The 15,750-nt window shown below is 34.5% G+C and overlaps 1 long non-coding RNA gene across 1 annotated transcript; it reads right to left on the bottom strand.

The window, feature by feature from the left end:
- Window positions 1-2,472: 2,472 nt before the first annotated feature.
- Window positions 2,473-13,207, bottom strand: LOC125100252 (uncharacterized). The gene is made up of 2 exons (XR_007127476.1): window positions 4,384-13,207; window positions 2,473-4,175 (listed from the first exon to the last, which is right to left on the bottom strand). It is a non-coding gene; the product is annotated as an uncharacterized LOC125100252 (long non-coding RNA).
- Window positions 13,208-15,750: the final 2,543 nt, after the last annotated feature.

The raw sequence follows: 15,750 nt of genomic DNA, 5'->3' as shown, positions 1-15,750 counted from the left end.
TCTGGATGTTTTCTTTGGAGATATGCCTGTTCCTGTCTTTTGCCCATTTCTTAACTGGATTATTCACTTTTAGGTTGTTGAGTTTGTAAGTTCTTTACAGATTTTGTATACTAACCTTTTATCAGATATGTCATTTGCAAATACCTTCTCCCGTTTTGTAGTCTGCCTTTTAGTTTTGTTGATTGTTTTCTTTGCTCCAAAGAAGTTTTATTATCTTGATAAGGTCCCAATAGTTCATTTTTGCCTTTTTTCCCTTGCCTCAGGAGATGTGTCTAGTAAGCAGTTGCTATGAATCATATCAGAGGTTGTTGACTGTGTTCTCCAGGATTTTGATGGTTTTCTGCCTCTCATTTATGTCTTTCATACATTTTGAATTTATTTTTGTGTATAGTGTAAGAAAGTGGTCCAGTTTCAGTCTTCCGCACTTGGCTGTCCAATTTTTCCAACACAATTTGTTGAAGACACTGTCTTTTTTCCAGTGGATATTCTTTCCTGATCTTTTTTTTTTTTTTAAGATTGTATTTATTTATTTATCAGAGAGATAGAGATGAGAGAGAGAGAGAGAACAAGCAGGGGTAAGTGGCAGGCAGAGGGAGAAGCAGGCTCCCTGCTGAGCAAGGAGCCTGATGTGGGACTTAATTCCATGACCCTGAGATCTTGACCCAAGTCAAAGGCAGACACTTAACCAACTGAGCCACCCAGGCATCTCTATTCTTTTCTGCTTTGTCAAAAATTAGTTGACCATAGGGCTAAGGGTCCATTTCTGTTCTGTTCTATTGTTCTGTACTGTTCTATTGATCTATGTGTCTGTTTTTATGCCAGTACCATACTGTCTTGATGACTTCAGCTTTGTAATTGATATAGCTTGAAGCCCAGAATTGTGATGCCTCCAGCTTTGCTTTTCTTTCTCAGAGTTGCTTTGGCTATTCATGGTCCTTTGTGGTTCCATACAAATTTTAAGATAGTCTTTAGTCACAGTCTAACTCTGTGAAAAATTCTGATATTTTGACAGGGATTGCATTAAATGTGTAATTGCTTTGGGTAGCATAGACATTTTAACAATGTTTGTTATTCCAATCCATGAGCATGGAATGTTTTTCCATTTTGTTGCATCCTTTTCAATTTATTTCATAAGTGTTCTATAGTTTCAGAGCAAAGAAACACCATTAAGAATTTATTACAGTAACACAGGAAAGAGATAAAGGGAAAATGAATGCAGTTACTAGAAGTGAGAATAGAATTAAAAGGACAAATTTGATAGGTATTTAGGAAGGATAATTAAAAGTAATTGGTGAGCAATTAGAAGTTTTTACTTAAATTTCCCTTTAAAGATACTAAATTTTCATCCGTTTATTGATAATATACATTTTTTGTTCTGTCTTTTTACATCCTTAACTCATTTTCTTGATTTGTTTATTTTTGTTTTCAATTTGTGTGGCCATTTTGAATACTAAGGAAAGTAATCTTGATAATGTCACATGTATCACAGTATTTTTCCCTGTCTAAAAGTTGTCTTGATATTATCTCTGGAAGTTCTCACTCTAAATGCTTTAAAATTCTTTTGTTCATTCACTATTTCATTCATTCAGAAATTGCTCACTCAGGAAGTGAAAAGAATAGTCTCAAGAGCACATGTTGAAAGGAGGTGAAGGTAAGTAAAGTATATGAAAGTATATATAATCTCATTTCATCCTACAACAACCTAGTGGTGTAGACAAAAGCTTTTCAATTTTGTAGGTTAATAAATGGAGGCACAGAGTTTAAGTAATGTCACTGGGATTTAAAACAGTATCTGAGTGGCTTAAACAGCTCTTTCATTAACCATACTGCAAAGTGTGGTGAGATTGCAGCAAATCTGTTCAATGTTATCCTTTGAGCCTTTTATCCCACATAATCCAATTTCGTTGACCTATCATGTTGTATGAATAGTGAGAGAATTAACTCTAAAAAAAGACATATTATGAAGTAAGAGACCTTAAATTTTAGATAAAGTACAGATACCCACATACACATACATTTTACGAATTTTGTTTTAACAGATATTAGGTGACTACAAACCCACATAATGTTGAAATAAGCAAACATAAGGAATCTATAAATGGCTAAAATCAATGATTAAATTTCTATAACAGATATTATAAAAATTACTGATTTTAAGTACTTTATCAACACAATTTAAAGCATTCAAATACATTTAGCAAAAATCTTGTCACAAAATAATACTAAGGGAAGAAGTTTTATATTCTGTATCTATTCAGAAATATGCACTGATGCGTTTACTAATATGGTGAAGAAATTACAGTGGGATCCACTTTTCTTCTTAGATAATAATGAGTAGAAACATGTGACTATACTAGTTAACACTCTAACAGAGATCCTGTCTTATATTCAGACTATATCTGAGTATCACAGGGAAGTTGATGAAGATACTATAATTCTATTTATAGGAAGGCCTGAAACCCATTTTCTTGATTTTTCTTCTTCAATTTCCCTGTGAGATAAAGCTTAAGTAGCCTCCCTTTGAAATGAACCTTACCAGTTGCTTTTCCTTCTTTGAATCATTTTCTCAATCCCTACCAATAGTTTCTGAACTTCCCAAATAAACTTTTGTACTCAAATCCTTGCATTAGAATTAGCTTCTGGGGAAACCCTATGATACTTGGTATCAGAAATTGTCCTAAACATTAGATCTTCAGGATGGAATTATAAAATTGGAAAATAAACTAGTCAGATGGCAACAAAAATCCCACAGTTGTTTGTAAAATGGGTGATAATACCATTAGCATGCTGTAGTTATCATTATTACTGTGGTGAAATAGATATGATACAGTTAAAAAGAGAAGCATTGATTCATGCAATGTCTCTACTTTTTGGGAGAAATGATGGTAACTTAAAAGGCCGCAGACCTGAATGGGTACTGAAAGAATACAGGGGAAGGCTCAACCGGGCCAAGTGTCACCTTAGGCCATGATTTGAAAGCCAGAATGTTTATAAAGGAAACATTATAATCTGCATCAAAAGCATAGTCTGGGCAGAAAATCAAGCCCAAGACCAGTTGTTGCAGGAAAGAATTACAAAGAAGTCTTAATTCACAGCCTTAACAAGTTTCCTAGGCTAACATGGAATTCCTGAGATACTGAGATTTGGGAAGAAGGTATTTGGAAGTAGATCCTAACCTTGAACCTTCTGTTACATTAAATCATCCAACCATGCAAATGTGGCCATACCCTTACTAGAGGATAGTCGCCTCCTCCTGCCTACATACCATGCAGGAGAAAACTGCAACATCATGATGAGTACATGTGATGATGCTTTCAAGACTTCTCCAAAACAAACTAAGTTCATTTACATAAGAGTACCCAAGTACTACTATACTGAGACAAGAGAAACAGCAAGACTTTTTGAAGGTAGCTGCATTCAGAATTTGAGCTAATATGAATACTAGTGTCCAAACCAGCATCAGAACACTATTAGCATGGCAGCATACAAAGACTATATGGTAAATGCAATCATGACCCAAGTTCAACTCATATTAGATTCAATGCCTATGAATCTACCCTGGGATTATTTTCCCAGACTCTGAAAGCATAATTGAAGTGTATATGCTTAACAGCTAGCTGGATCCTTGTTATTTCTTGACTTTTGGGTAAGGGATGTAATTGTAAGCAAAGCCGAGGAAGAATGAAATTGTCCTTTCCTCCACCAAGATGAAAAACCACAAGCAACCCTACATCCCAAGTAGAATGGCAGAGATCAGTATGAAGATTATGTTGGTGGTTCCCATCAATTTGGTCTCTACAAAAAATCAGATGAATTTGGCGGATAAAGATGTACTAACATAAACTTAACAGGTGACAGCCCAATTGCAGCTATGGGGATAAATATAGTATCTTTACTTGAACCGATCAACACAACCTCTGACATTAATATGCAGCTAGTAATTTACCAAATGCTTTACTTTCAATCTTACAAAGAGGAACATTCAGAAATTTAATTCACTTAGAACATACAATAGTATATGTTCATGGTCTTGTCCTAAATTTTCTTGTTAATAGAACACAGTCCAAAAGGAATTCAATTATCTGGCTATTCCACCAAGCATAACTGTAGCCCTGTAGTTATTACCTCATGCTAATCAGAAATGAGAAGCACAAAGTCATAAGTATTCTTGATACCTTGTAAGTATTCTTTTTTTTTTTTTTAAAGATTTTATTTATTTATTTGACAGAGAGAAATCACAAGTAAGCAGAGAGGCAGGCAGAGAGGAGGAAGCAGGCTCCCTGCTGAGCAGAAAGCCCGATGTGGGGCTCGAACCCAGGACCTGGGATCATGACCTGAGTCGAAGGCAGCGGCTTAACCCACTGAGCCACCCAGGCGCCCCACCTTGTAAGTATTCTTGAGGCCTTGGAAAGACACATGCCAGAATGTGAGAAATAAAATCTAAATTTCAAGAGGTTGCACTGGTGTAAATTTTAGTTACTCAGTGGCCTGGTAATGCCAGTACATGCCCCTTAAAGCCAGTACATGTCAGTACATGGTACCATGTGCATCTGGTCACTAAAGAGGAATTACAATGCTTTATTGATCACTCAGGGTTTTCAGAGGTAGTGTGTACCACACTTGACTGTTGACTCAGCCCCCATTTGTCACTCATAGGATGACCTAGGAGATTCTAAGTAGTCCTGTAACTTCGACTTTAAGCTGGAAGATCCCATTAAAATCTCAAGCATATATAGGAAAGAGAATAAGTTCAGAAATCATTTCAAATTCCCAGATGTAAAGATTCTAAATACTGATTACAGTACTGGCTTCACCTTGATAAATGAAAACAGAGTCATTGTTAAACATAAGAAGTTCAATGGAACTACAAAGGGAGAAAAGTCTAGGAGAGAGTATTAGAAATCACGATAGGAAATCAGCCACAGATGAATAAAAATAATTATAAAACATGAGTGTGGGAGAGGAGTCAGTTCAGGTCCAAAACATTAGGTTCAAATATATTGAACCTAATAGGGATGGTTACATTATGCCCTTAATCAGCAGGGTCACACAAGTAGAGGAAAAAAAAAATCAAGATTAGCCGAGGTAAATGTAGATATTGACAAAATGAGATTGGAGGAGAAGCACTAATGTGGGAAGTAGGAAGAGTAGAGCTGGAATTGTGTGAGTACAACTTAACCATATACCAAGTTAGTCATATAACCACAGGGGGTAAAACAAACAAACACACACATGTAGCTTTGAGCACAATTCACACTTTATATCATTAGTGAAGAATCTTTAAGAATAAAAAGAATTGCAAAAAAATCTCTAACTTCTCTCAGTAGCTTTATGGTTAGTAAAAACAATGGTTAGTAAAAAAAACCATGTATGTTGATATTGTAATTTTGTTAACAACTGTATTCAAATTGCAGGCTAAATCAAGTAAGTGTGTTAGTGATATTAATGACTGAGATTTTTTTCATAAAATAGAGAAAAAATTACAAAATTAAAGAGGTTAAGAAATATTCTGCCATATTAAATTCAAGCTAGACATGTTAATATGAACACATAGTTTTTAAATTACTAAAAGGTCAAGAAACTCCAGTAGCACTAAGTAGCCCTAAAACCCAGAAACACAGATCTTGGTTTCCATATACCTACTCAAATAAACTGGGTCTCTTGGACACATTCCAGGATTAGAACAAAGAAAACACAACATGAGCCTGCGACCTCTTGTAGAAGAAAACAAAGAAGGCTAAAGAGAAAAACTGTCTAAAGAACATAAAAGTCCAATTGAAAGGGCCCCCTCACTGCCCAATCAAAGCATCACAAGTGACTATACTTGCAGGTGAAACAGTGAATAAGTAAGAATCTATGAATCCATCGTGACACTAACAAAAGAAAAAAGACAACAAAAATATATTTATATAACAGAATATATCAGAAAATAGTTATATTACTATATAAATATTGAATACATACAGTATCATTGTACTGAGTATATTCAGAAGTGATTTCTTAAACATGCAAATTAGTTTTCTGATAAATTTGAGGGTTTTACTTGTCATAATTTTTACTTTGCCAAAAATGAAGGTTAGAGACTTTGCTACCTAAATTATACAATGTACAACATGTATTTTAGGAGAAATTCGAAGTTATTTATAGATTTCCTGTGGTATAAATACTGGCTCATAAAAATCCGTTACTATAAAGGAAGATGAAATAAGTGTATAGGACCTGGTGAAATAATTCCATTTTCAATAGAAATTATAAACTCCTTAATAAAATTTTATCCTAATAATGTCACTTTCATAATAATTATAGCCACTTTAACAAATTAATGTGAAAAAAAGGAAACCGATATCTGTATCATGGAAGATATATATATATATTTAAGTGAATGGGTCATACACCTGTTCAAAGGAAATTCCAGAAGGAATTCTTCATTCTTGCTGAATTTATTTCTAATAAACAATACAACCAGAGATCCTTAAATTCATGGGCAAATTAAAAAGCCCTTTTATTCTGAGATGAAGAGATCATAAATCCATGGCACTGACATGAAAGAGAGCACAGTGTTCACAGAGTTTATTTAGCTGTAAAAGTCAAGATGGTGGTCTTTAAATAACTTATTTGACTGGGTGGTTGCTTAGGAAGCTGCAAATATGTCATTTATAATCTTTGTTTATAATTTCTCCGTGAGAATGTTTTGCTTTCCTGTGAGAACGTTTTAAAAAAAATAATTTATATCTTCAGTTTCATTAATTCTATTATTCAAAAGTTATTACTGTTCCTTTCCTATGTATTTACGGAGACTGATTACAGAAATAGAAGAGATGACAGAAAGAGATTCCTTACTACAGTTATATGTCAAAGGAAAGGAACTCTAGATGATTCTGAAAGTATGTGGCAAAAGGGGTCAGGAGATAGGGATAATTCAAAGAACCTCTCTTAGGAATTTAGATATGATGGTGCATGTAAAAAAATTTCACTTCTAAAGGCATGTGAAAGTACCTCACAAGAAGAAAAATAATCCAAACTTATCCATGCGTGGCATGTTTCAGAATGCAAAAGTGCCCATGCTTTGGTGGAGGAAGAATTCCCTTCACATGAAGTGCCCATGTTTTGGGGGAGGGAGAAGTTCTCCACAATCTCTCTGGAACTATTGTTCCTCTGATGTAGATGGTATGCAAGCTTTTGTCCAATATTTAAAAATGTCTGGAACTAATGGGTACAAGTAGATGGGGCTAGAAAGGATAAGAGATACAGAAATAATTCACAAAAATGCAACTCTAAAAATATGAAACTGTTTCTTTCAGAAAATAGAGGAGAAATTTTAAGCAGAAAATTGAGAATTTTTAAGCAACATACTAAATATTTAAATCTTCTTGAGGATCTAAATTAATTTGCTTAATGAGTGGAGCATCCTTAAGGATATAAGCAAATTTTCAGTTCAGTGTTTCTCATTCTTGGGAAATCATTTATCTTATAGTCATTTACTGATCCTGTTCTATGTGCCAGACACCAAGCTAAGAATTGAAGACAGAGTCATGAAGGAGGCAAAAAACTTACTTACATGCAATATACATATCTGGTGGTGGTGAGAGGGAAGGAGACATACAATTCATGTAAATAAATAGATAAGGTAATTTTAGACTGAGATTAAGCCAATGAAATAAACAAGACATGGTAATAAGGAGTAACTAGCTGAATGATGGGTAAAATGCACATGGGAGATCTCTGTGGGAAAGTGACATTTAAATTGAACCTAAATCATAGCTGGACCTGATTAGGTATCAGTGAGTGAGGAGTTCCTTACAGTGACTAAGTATCTTGCCTAAAGTCAGTCACCCCTATCTCAGACATTCTCACTACACTACTCTTCTCAGCACAAAATGTTTCGGTTCATCAAACTGCATCTTATCTAAAAGTTTGAGGTTCCTTTTCCTCCCTCTGTTCCCTTTACCTCTCAATGTGGGAGTCCTCCAAGACTTGATCTTTGAAATTTCTCACTTCTCCACCTAAACTACATCTTTGCCTTTTGCAATCACGTTTCATCTCTTGCTTTAAACACCACCTAGAAGCTGAGGACTCTTAAATGTATCTATGTAGTCTGGACCTCTTTTTGATCTTCAGACTTGTATTTCTGATTACTTTCCCAATGACAGTGATATCTAAAAGACCTATCAGACTTCATACACCTTGAAATGAAGTACTGGTAGTCCTCCTTCAAACCAATTCTATCTCAGTTAAATGCAATTCTACCCATTTGCTAATGCAAAATGATTTGGAGTTATTTTTGACTCCTCACTTTCTTTGAAAAAACTGTCTCCAATAATGAGCAAATCCTGTTAGCTGTACTTTTAAATACTATCCAGAACTTCACATAGCCTTGATTTTGGCTCGGCATTCAGACAACTTTCATGCTATGCATATTCACCGTGCCTCTACAATTGCGTGCATCTCTAGCACCAGTTCATGTCTTGTTTACCTATTTGTTTGGGAGGGCTTAGCCTTGGAGGCCACTATTACCTCATGTGGGAGAGTAATGCCTGCATGTGTCACAGGTACGACATAGTTATTTGGAAGATAGAGGGTCTTTCCCATCATACCACTCTATTATAATACTGGCCAAAGATTTTAAAAAATGATCTATTTTATTTACCTTTGATTTTGTTTTTAGAAATGGATATAAAAAACATGATATGATTATTTATTTTGTTTTTTCCTCCTCCAATCCTCAGATTTTACTCTGTATTTTTCTAGACTGTTTTAGATACATATAAAATTATGATTGATATTATTTTCCTTTTAACATCAAGTAATGTCCTTTATTTATATCTCAATTTGCCTTAAACTCTGTTTTTCATATGCTTTTCTTTTGCTCATCTTTATCTACTGAATCTTCCCCCCCTTTTAATATTATTTTATGACAAGTATACAGCTTTTAATGAAAAATAATTATGTAATTCTCATCTTTGTTTTCTTAGAAACTGTAAGATTATTCCATTTATCTTTATTGTGGATATTAATACTAATGTGCATTTGGCCTAACTTTTGCAATCTAGCATATATGCCATGTTGCCTTTCCTTTCTATTTCTTTCACATTTTTTTAATTCGTAAGTTCCTCCTTTCCCATTACTCATTATTAAGTTATACATTCTATTTCTAACCTCAGTGATTAGCCTAAAATACTGAACAAACTTATTAACTTTATAGGTTTCCTACAAAGTTCAAAACCAAGATATATATTTCACCTCCTCTCATACTCATCCTTTATCCATTTCTCCTTCTAAACTTAACATGTGTTTGTATTTAACAACTTAGTTTATAAATTAATTTTTTCACCATCCCTTCTTTTTTTCCCCACTCTTTTCTTCTAGATTCATTTTATTTCTTATTGAAGTGTATCTTTTAATATTTCTTCCCTGGAGTTCCCACAGCTATCAAACACTTAGTCATGTTTTGCTTAAACACATATTAAACACATAATCTGAAAAGATTAGCTGGATAGAGAACTCAAGGTTTATAACAATTTCCCCTTAATGGTTTTAAAATATATTTCTATTGTCTCCTGACATTTTTTTATTATAGATGGTGCCTGCTCTAATTCAGTATTCTTTTTTTCATTACTAACCATTCTTTTTTGCTTGGAAGTTCTGAGTTTTTCAACCTGTCCTTGATATTAAATAACTTTATTAGACTGCATAAAGTATATATTTTATTTTTTATCCACTTGCTTTATTATTTGTTGAGGACTCTTAACTTTCTTAGAGTCTCAAAAATTTTAGCCATTAAAACTCTGAATTGTATCTCTCTCCAATTAGCTCTCTGTGCTGGCCCTAGAAATTCAATTACATACTTGAATTTTTTTTACTGTTCTAAAATTCTGAGTCATTTTCTCAGTTTTACATTTTATATCTGTACCCAGCTTACTAAAGAGCTTTTCTATTAAAATTCATAATGTCAACCATTAAATTTTAATTCCAAGATTTTAATTGGTTAATTTGTATATTGGTCTATTATTAAGAACTGCATGCTTTTATTCCAGTATTCATTTGACTCAGAGACTCCTAGATGTGAGCAGATTCTGAGTAAAAGCAGCAAATGCCACTTCACAAGTGGCTTGAAAACTTCTCATCCATTTTTTTCCCATGTTCTGTCCACTTTCCTCTTGCCTTCAAGATGGTGAGAGGAGCAATTGTAAACCCAAGGACTCAGGATGGAACAACCACCTACAAGTGCAGGTACTGAACAGCTTGTATCTGTCAAAGCCAGTGCCGAATTAAAATTCCCCACTCTGTACTGTCATGTGAGAAACTTCCAAAGCTTCAAGTCAGTAAATCTTAGCTTGAAAAATCATCTTGCAGTGGAATATTTCTTTTACACCAGGCAACCCCAATCTGTGCAATATTTTCTGAGATTGTGTCATTCTGTTTTTCCTACAAGTGGGTAAAACTTCAACTACTCATGTAGCTGGCCTGGCTTTGGGACTCAGGAAACAGCTATGCTGTCTCTTTTCATACGCAAGGGTTGAAATTCTAGACTCAACAGCTTCTGAGTTCAGCATCTCTTGGGCCATAGGACTTCATTTTTTTACTGTTAACATCCAAATATTTCTTGTTTGTATATTTTTTTAGCACTGTGATACTCTTTTATCATCTCATAAACTATTTCTATGTATTTGTAGAAGTGAGAACAGTTATCCTTGTATACTTAATCTAGTATCATGATTTCTATAATTTATTCTAAACAGTTGAGATCTATGCAGAGATCTATATATGCAAAGATATTTTAGTATTGCTAATAAAAATATAAAATGAAATAAATGATTGTCAAAAGCATCTGTTTATATACTATTTCATGTAAGAGAATATGTGCAGTCAGTAAAATAATTGTGTTAAAGACTACTGACAAAGTTGAACATATATTAATTTTCCAAATTAAAAAGTAACCATTTATACAACAGTTTATATATGTATGCCAAAGCATTTACATGGTACAGTGGGGATGTGCATATAGAACATGTCACAGTTATAGGATATCAGGTTATTTTAAATTTGTGGGCTCTGAAGGTGCATTTTCCAAAATTTTTATGATGAACATTTTCTTCAGAAAACAAAATTAAAAAGTTCAATTTCTAAAGGTAATACTAGACTTCCACAGTGAAAAGAGCTGGTATTGGTAATATACTAAAAACAAATAAGTTACGAAAAAGATACTATTTAGCTTGTGATCTATTCATTCTATCATTTCTCCCCAAAATAATACCTATGCATTTTACAATACTCTGGGACTCAAATTTGGGATCTTGAGCCTGTTGCTTCATCTGGCATATGTTTGGCAAACAGATGGATCTCCCATTATGCCCCAAGGGTCAGAAAACTTGGGCTCTTCCAAACAAAGCAGTAAATTATTTAGTAACTTCCTCTCGATTCCATCAACGACCTGAAAGATCAACACATCAATGCAATGTGTAAAGTATACTAAGTTGATGGTGGTATGAAAAATTCATTGAATACAAAGGGAAGAAATAAATTGATCAAAATATCAGTGGAGAGAAAATTTGCCAATATATAAAACTTTAAGGGAAATAATGAGGTAAATGAGAACAAGGAAAAGAAACATTACAAAACAATGAGTTTGGAAGCTTTGGAAGATGCTTTTTTGACTCTGTATGTTTAGAAAAAATACAGAGATTTTTGTTGTGAACTATGTCCTAAGAACATGTATTCAAAATAGAATCTAGAGGGCTTGTACAACTAAAAATTTGCTGGACATGACTGCTTTTAAAGCACTAGATACAATTGAAATTCCTAGAGGGCTAGGCAGATAACTATAATTTTTACTTTTAAACGCATCAGCCTTGTACTTCCTATGTAGTAAGTGATCATTAAATCACTGCTCAATTGAACAGAACTGACTGAAGTTTCCAAAAGTAAAAAGTGGTAAATGCAATTATATAAATCTGGAAAATGACAAGGTCACATTCAGAAAACCTATCCTTTATTTGATATAAATATTTTGCTATCTATTTTGTATTTCTCTATGGAAACTACCTTTTAAAAATTCTTGGGCTTTAGAAGAAGACTTATCCTTATTTTAATTTCTCCTGTGTCACATACTTACTCTTTCCTTTTCAAGTCTAAAAACAGTGGTAGTAGAAATGGATTTTTTTCAAGGTGAAACATTTTAAAAATCCAAAGTTCATAAATAAATTAATGCATCTTGGCTTAGAATTTAACTGAAACACAAAAGCTGGCCTACCCAATGAGGCTGACTTTTCCCTAAGCTTTGAAGGCAGTAATAGCTTTAAGCTTTTTAGAGGAAGAGGAACAAGAAAGGAAAAGCATGCCTCCAAGTAGGAGGCAGTTATGTTTATGAACCCTGATGCCTAGCCAACAGATATTTTTGCATAAAACAAGGCTTACTAACCACGGAAACATAAACCTAAATCATGTCAGTCAGCCAGCTTTGACTGTGAGACACAGCTGTAATGTAGAGTCTGACTCTAACAGCAATCTTGGCAGATTTTCATGGCTTCAGCTAATATACATAGGTACTCATTCTGCAAGGGAGCATGCTAAAGACCAAAATCATGCTCCTGGGGTAGAGACAAAAGAAATAAATGAATAGAAAATAAAATCTAGGTCTCCACTTATGAACCCAACTTATTAAAGGTCCTTCATGATATCCAGACAATCAAATATCATCCTTCATTATTTCAAATTCTCTTTTATTAACCAAAAATTTTGGATAATGGTATTCATTTTTTAAAGTCAAGGTATTGGTGCCAAACTACGGAATAGGTTCATTAAATCCAAGGTGATTTTTTCATACATATTTTTTATGTCTGCAAAAGATAAACATTTTGCATACATCTTATATACTTCATGTCCTTTGATTTCAGTATTCTTCCGTGAAATCTGTATTTATTTCCCACTTATTAATGAAATACCTCCAAAATCTTAACAAGTTACATTTTAGTAGTGATAGCAATTCTTTAATAGTTGAAACTTTTCTTTAAGCCCAATTTTTATAACCTATGGCGGGGGGAGAAAAAGTCTTGGCCCAATTACTCATTTTTTGAATCCACATCCTATTATAAAAACTACCAGAACTCATAAAGCAATTCACTAATGTGGCAGGATACAAAATCAATGCACAGAAATCAGTTGCTTTCTTATACACTAACAATGAAAAGATAAGGAAATTGGAGAATCGATTCCATTTACTATAGTGCCAAGAACCATAAGATACCTGGGAATAAACCTAACCAAAGAGGGGAAAAGATCTGTACTCGAGGAACTACAGAACACTTATGAAAGAAATTGAAGAAGACACAAAAATATGGAAAAGCATTCCATGGTCATGGGTCAGAAGTATAAACATTGTTAAAATGTCTATACTGCCCAGAGCAATCTATACTTTCAATGCCATCCTGATCAAAATTCCACTGGCATCTTTCAAAGTGCTGGAACAAACAATCCTAAAATTTGTATGAAACCAGAGAAGACCTCAAATCACTAAGGAAATATTGAAAAAGAAAAACAAAGCTGGGGCATCACGTTGCCTGATTTCAAGCTTTATTACAAAGCTGTGATCACCAAGACAGCATGTTACTGGCACAAAAACAGACACATAGACCAATGGGAAAGAGTAGAGAGTCCAGATATGAATCCTCAACTCTGTGGTCAAATAATCTTCGACAAAGCAGGAAAAAATATGCAGGGAAAAAAGACGGTCTCTTCAATTAATGGTGCTGGGAAAATTGGACAGCTATGTATAGAAGAATGAAGCTTGACCATTCTCGTACACTGTACACAAAGAGAAACTCAAAATGGATGAAAGACCTCAACGTGAGGCAGGAATCTATCAAAATCCTAGAGGAGAACATAGGCAGTAACCACTTTGACATCGGACACAGAAGTTTCTGTGGACACGTCTCCAAAGGTGGGGCTCCTAGGTGGCTCAGTGGGTTAAAGCCTCTGCCTTCGGCTCAGGTCATGATCCCAGGGTCCTTGGATCGAGCCCCACATTGGGCTCTCTGCTCAGCAGGGAGCCTTCTTCCCTCTCTCTCTCTCTGCCTGCCTCTCTGCCTACTTGTGATCTCTGTCTGTCAAATAAATAAATAAAATCTTAAAAAAAAAAAAAGACACATCTCAAAGGGCAAAGGAAACAAAAGTGAAAATGAACTTTTGGGACTTCACCAAGATCAAAAGCTTCTGCACAGCAAAGGAAACAGTCAACAAAACAAAGAAGCAACCCGAGGAATGGGAGAAGATATTTGCAAATGCTACTACAGACAAGAGGTTGATATCTAAATTCTATACAGAACTCCTCAAACTCAACACCCAAAAAACAGGTAATCATGTCGAGAAATGGGCAGAAAACATAAACAGACACTTCTCCAAAGAAGACATATAAATGGCTAATAGACATATGAAAAAAATGTTTATCACCATTAGCCATCAGGGAAATTCAAATCAAAACCTCACTGGGATACCACCTTACACCAGTCAGAATGGCCAAAATTATCAGGGCAGGAAACAACAAGTGTTAGAGAGGATGTGGAGAAAGGGGAACCCTCTTACACTGTTGGTGGGAATGCAAGTTGGTGCAGCCACTTTGGAAAACATGGTGGAGATTCCTCAAAAAATTAAACACAGAGCTACCCTATGATCCTGCAATTGCACTACTGGGTATTTACCCCAAAGATACAGATGTAGTGAAAAGAAGGGCCATCTGTACCCCAATGTTCATAGCAGCAATGGCCACAATTGCCAAACTGTGGAAGGAGCCATGATGCCCTTCAACAGATGAGTGGATAAAGAAGATATGGTCCCTATATACCATGGAATATTATGCCTCCATCAGAAAGGATGAATATACCCAACTTCTATATCAACACAGATAGGACTGGAGGATATTATGTTGTGTGAAATAAGTCAAGCAGAGAAAGTCAATTATATGGTTTCACTTACTTGTGGAGCATAAGGAATAACATGGAGGACATTAGGAGAAGGAAAGGAAAAGTGAATTGGGGTAAATTGGAGGGGGAGAAGAAGCATGAGAGACTATGGACTCTGAGAAACAAACTGAAGGTTTTAGAAGGGAGGGGGTGGGAGGATGGCTTAGCCTGGTGGTGGGTATTAAGCAGAGCACGTATTGCGTGGAGCACTGGGTATGGTGTAGAAACAATGAATCTTGGAACACTGAAAAAATAAAATAAAATAAAAATAAATAAACAGCAACAAAAAAATAAGAACAACAACAAAAAAAGATAAATGTTAAATGATTAGCTAGAATTAATCCCAGAAATTCTACCACCCTCATAATCATAATTTCAAATATTTTACAATACCAGGCTATTTTCCAACTGGAAAGCTTACTTTTAATATTCCCATAATTTCTGCAATACTCTGATTTCTTAAAGATCAGCAACCCACTGATCTCTTCACTTTCTCAAAGTCCATCAAGACTCATGTTTTCAGATCTCTGCAAATACTCCCAAATACCTTACCTTCCAATCTTCCTTTTGCAATCACTTGGCAAACCTAAACCTGGATCTACCCAGCTATCATATAATTAGCTCAATACCTACCAGTCCCTTTCAAACATTTTCTTAGCTCTATTCTTACTGATTATCTTATCAAAAGCAAAATATAAAATTATATAAATTTTAAATTTAATTTTAAATTTTAAATTTTAAATATAAAAATATAAAATCGCTCATTTTTTTTTTACTGATTTTTCAATCCTCTTAG

This window comes from Lutra lutra, chromosome 5, assembly GCF_902655055.1.
Source record: "Lutra lutra chromosome 5, mLutLut1.2, whole genome shotgun sequence".
NCBI lineage: Eukaryota > Metazoa > Chordata > Mammalia > Carnivora > Mustelidae > Lutra > Lutra lutra.
This window is presented reverse-complemented; position numbering and strand designations above follow the sequence as displayed.